The sequence below is a fragment of the Coregonus clupeaformis genome, unplaced genomic scaffold, assembly GCF_020615455.1.
Source record: "Coregonus clupeaformis isolate EN_2021a unplaced genomic scaffold, ASM2061545v1 scaf2370, whole genome shotgun sequence".
NCBI lineage: Eukaryota > Metazoa > Chordata > Actinopteri > Salmoniformes > Salmonidae > Coregonus > Coregonus clupeaformis.
The window spans coordinates 75,001-79,707 of record NW_025535824.1 but is presented as its reverse complement, the minus strand read 5'-3'; the positions used below and the strand labels follow the sequence as shown (position 1 = coordinate 79,707).

General features: G+C 42.0%; 3 non-coding genes across 3 annotated transcripts; all 3 read right to left on the bottom strand.

The window, feature by feature from the left end:
• Positions 1-1,153: 1,153 nt before the first annotated feature.
• On the bottom strand, positions 1,154-1,272 carry LOC123488521. The gene has a single exon (XR_006660153.1). It is a non-coding gene; the product is annotated as a 5S ribosomal RNA (ribosomal RNA).
• A 1,161-nt stretch (positions 1,273-2,433) lies between these two features.
• On the bottom strand, positions 2,434-2,552 carry LOC123488520. Its single transcript, XR_006660152.1, has one exon. It is a non-coding gene; the product is annotated as a 5S ribosomal RNA (ribosomal RNA).
• Positions 2,553-3,708: 1,156 nt separating this feature from the next.
• Positions 3,709-3,827, bottom strand: LOC123488519. Its single transcript, XR_006660151.1, has one exon. It is a non-coding gene; the product is annotated as a 5S ribosomal RNA (ribosomal RNA).
• Between the last annotated feature and the right edge of the window lie 880 nt (positions 3,828-4,707).

Sequence of the window (4,707 nt, the reverse complement as noted above, 5' to 3'; positions counted from 1 at the left end):
GAACAACTCTTGGTACACTATATAAAGTCAATGTGTCACTCACTCTGAAAGGGACACAGAAACGTATCCACTTTGTGACACAAACTGAAGAAGCTCAACCCCTGCTTACATTTCCAATATATATATATATATATTTGAGTCTTGTTGGGGGGAAGAGGGCATATCCTATGTTGATTTATGACAAGTTCATTGACTAGGGCCCTATAAAATAGGCGTTGCGGACCGAATCACGGAATCCAGACATTAAACCGAAATTCAACAATATTCAAACATTTATTGAACTTAGTAAGAAATCAACTAAATCTATTCAACTTGTTAGAAAACGCATTCATTTGCCCAAGTCAATCATAAGACATGAACAAAATGCATCAGTGATTCGTATTTCCATGAACTTTCTGAAACGGCACAGGAATGCCCCTGTCTGTGTGCATGTGTGCGGTGCGCGCGTATGTCTACACTTTGTGTAGCCGTTAGCGATGATGCTAATGATAACCTTCTTCTGGTAGGGAAGGAATGGCTTTCCCCAAAACCTTCGCAAGTAAATGTTAACTACAAAGTAGCCTATGCCTGCATGGCAGATTTATACCGTGATCATTTGCATCACTCCAGTTGCCATTTGTTCTACAGCAACACCGCTTAACCAAACAAAGGTCTCTTCCTGGTGCATGCTTGCATTTAAGGGTAACTACACCCCAACATCTAAATGTCTTACATTTTTCCCAGACCTCACAAATGGTCACCTGATAGGGTTTAAACATTGTTGTGGACATAGAACATCCAATTGTGCTGTTTTGCTATTAAAAAGGTGTACTTTTGAGAGCGAAAACCTGCCAAAACAGGGACAAACGGTCAACGGGGAAATCTAAACGGAGAAAAGGGAACTTGGGAATTAACGGAATCAGGCAAAACATTGAAGGGATTGTATAGTGCCCTAATGGACTACAGACATTGACTGTCTCCTAGACTAAAAACAAAGGCTGCATGTACTGCCTATATTTTGAGGGAAACGCACTGTCCATTATTTGATTTGATTTGATCAGGGCAGGGCAGCACACAAACTGCATTTAGTCCAATAACAATCCATGATATTATTAGGGTGATAAATAAAAAGCAGTTGCTCCATGACACAAGAGCACGCTCTACTGGGACAAAAAGCTTACAGCACCTGGTATTCCCAGGCGGTCTCCCATCCAAGTACTAACCAGGCCCGACCCTGCTTAGCTTCCGAGATCGGACGAGATCGGGCGTATTCAGGCTGGTATGGCCGTAAGCGAGGGAACAACTCTTGGTACACTATATAAAGTCAATGTGTCACTCACTCTGAAAGGGACACAGAAATGTATCCACTTTGTGACACAAACAAAGGAAGCTCAACCCCTGCTTACATTTCCAATATATATATATATATATTTGAGTCTTGTTGGGGGGGGGTGAAGAGGGCATATCCTATGTTGATTTATGACAAGTTCATTGACTAGGGCCCTATAAAATAGGCGTTGCGGACCGAATCACGGAATCCAGACATTAAACCGAAATTCAACAATATTCAAACATTTATTGAACTTAGTAAGAAATCATCTAAATCTATTCAACTTGTTAGAAAACGCATTCATTTGCCCAAGTCAATCATAAGACATGAACAAAATGCATCAGTGATTCGTATTTCCATGAACTTTCTGAAACGGCACAGGAATGCCCCTGTCTGTGTGCATGTGTGCGGTGCGCGCGTATGTCTACACTTTGTGTAGCCGTTAGCGATGATGCTAATGATAACCTTCTTCTGGTAGGGAAGGAATGGCTTTCCCCAAAACCTTCGCAAGTAAATGTTAACTACAAAGTAGCCTATGCCTGCCTGGCAGAATTATACCGTGATCATTTGCATCACTCCAGTTGCCATTTGTTCTACAGCAACACCGCTTAACCAAACAAAGGTCTCTTCCTGGTGCATGCTTGCATTTAAGGGTAACTACACCCCAACATCTAAATGTCTTACATTTTTCCCAGACCTCACAAATGGTCACCTGATAGGGTTTAAACATTGTTGTGGACATAGAACATCCAATTGTGCTGTTTCGCTATTAAAAAGGTGTACTTTTGAGAGCGAAAACCTGCCAAAACAGGGACAAACGGTCAACGGGGAAATCTAAACGGAGAAAAGGGAACTTGGGAATTAACGGAATCAGGCAAAACATTGAAGGGATTGTATAGTGCCCTAATGGACTACAGACATTGACTGTCTCCTAGACTAAAAACAAAGGCTGCATGTACTGCCTATATTTTGAGGGAAACGCACTGTCCATTATTTGATTTGATTTGATCAGGGCAGGGCAGCACACAAACTGCATTTAGTCCAATAACAATCCATGATATTATTAGGGTGATAAATAAAAAGCAGTTGCTCCATGACACAAGAGCACGCTCTACTGGGACAAAAGCTTACAGCACCTGGTATTCCCAGGCGGTCTCCCATCCAAGTACTAACCAGGCCCGACCCTGCTTAGCTTCCGAGATCGGACGAGATCGGGCGTATTCAGGCTGGTATGGCCGTAAGCGAGAGAACAACTCTTGGTACACTATATAAAGTCAATGTGTCACTCACTCTGAAAGGGACACAGAAACGTATCCACTTTGTGACACAAACTGAAGAAGCTCAACCCCTGCTTACATTTCCAATATATATATATATATATTTGAGTCTTGTTGGGGGGAAGAGGGCATATCCTATGTTGATTTATGACAAGTTCATTGACTAGGGCCCTATAAAATAGGCGTTGCGGACCGAATCACGGAATCCAGACATTAAACCGAAATTCAACAATATTCAAACATTTATTGAACTTAGTAAGAAATCATCTAAATCTATTCAACTTGTTAGAAAACGCATTCATTTGCCCAAGTCAATCATAAGACATGAACAAAATGCATCAGTGATTCGTATTTCCATGAACTTTCTGAAACGGCACAGGAATGCCCCTGTCTGTGTGCATGTGTGCGGTGCGCGCGTATGTCTACACTTTGTGTAGCCGTTAGCGATGATGCTAATGATAACCTTCTTCTGGTAGGGAAGGAATGGCTTTCCCCAAAACCTTCGCAAGTAAATGTTAACTACAAAGTAGCCTATGCCTGCCTGGCAGAATTATACCGTGATCATTTGCATCACTCCAGTTGCCATTTGTTCTACAGCAACACCGCTTAACCAAACAAAGGTCTCTTCCTGGTGCATGCTTGCATTTAAGGGTAACTACACCCCAACATCTAAATGTCTTAAATTTTTCCCAGACCTCACAAATGGTCACCTGATAGGGTTTAAACATTGTTGTGGACATAGAACATCCAATTGTGCTGTTTTGCTATTAAAAAGGTGTACTTTTGAGAGCGAAAACCTGCCAAAACAGGGACAAACGGTCAACGGGGAAATCTAAACGGAGAAAAGGGAACTTGGGAATTAACGGAATCAGGCAAAACATTGAAGGGATTGTATAGTGCCCTAATGGACTACAGACATTGACTGTCTCCTAGACTAAAAACAAAGGCTGCATGTACTGCCTATATTTTGAGGGAAACGCACTGTCCATTATTTGATTTGATTTGATCAGGGCAGGGCAGCACACAAACTGCATTTAGTCCAATAACAATCCATGATATTATTAGGGTGATAAATAAAAAGCAGTTGCTCCATGACACAAGAGCACGCTCTACTGGGACAAAAGCTTACAGCACCTGGTATTCCCAGGCGGTCTCCCATCCAAGTACTAACCAGGCCCGACCCTGCTTAGCTTCCGAGATCGGACGAGATCGGGCGTATTCAGGCTGGTATGGCCGTAAGCGAGGGAACAACTCTTGGTACACTATATAAAGTCAATGTGTCACTCACTCTGAAAGGGACACAGAAACGTATCCACTTTGTGACACAAACTGAAGAAGCTCAACCCCTGCTTACATTTCCAATATATATATATATATATTTGAGTCTTGTTGGGGGGGAAGAGGGCATATCCTATGTTGATTTATGACAAGTTCATTGACTAGGGCCCTATAAAATAGGCGTTGCGGACCGAATCACGGAATCCAGACATTAAACCGAAATTCAACAATATTCAAACATTTATTGAACTTAGTAAGAAATCATCTAAATCTATTCAACTTGTTAGAAAACGCATTCATTTGCCCAAGTCAATCATAAGACATGAACAAAATGCATCAGTGATTCGTATTTCCATGAACTTTCTGAAACGGCACAGGAATGCCCCTGTCTGTGTGCATGTGTGCGGTGCGCGCGTATGTCTACACTTTGTGTAGCCGTTAGCGATGATGCTAATGATAACCTTCTTCTGGTAGGGAAGGAATGGCTTTCCCCAAAACCTTCGCAAGTAAATGTTAACTACAAAGTAGCCTATGCCTGCCTGGCAGAATTATACCGTGATCATTTGCATCACTCCAGTTGCCATTTGTTCTACAGCAACACCGCTTAACCAAACAAAGGTCTCTTCCTGGTGCATGCTTGCATTTAAGGGTAACTACACCCCAACATCTAAATGTCTTACATTTTTCCCAGACCTCACAAATGGTCACCTGATAGGGTTTAAACATTGTTGTGGACATAGAACATCCAATTGTGCTGTTTCGCTATTAAAAAGGTGTACTTTTGAGAGCGAAAACCTGCCAAAACAGGGACAAACGGTCAACGGGGAAATCTAAACGGAGAAA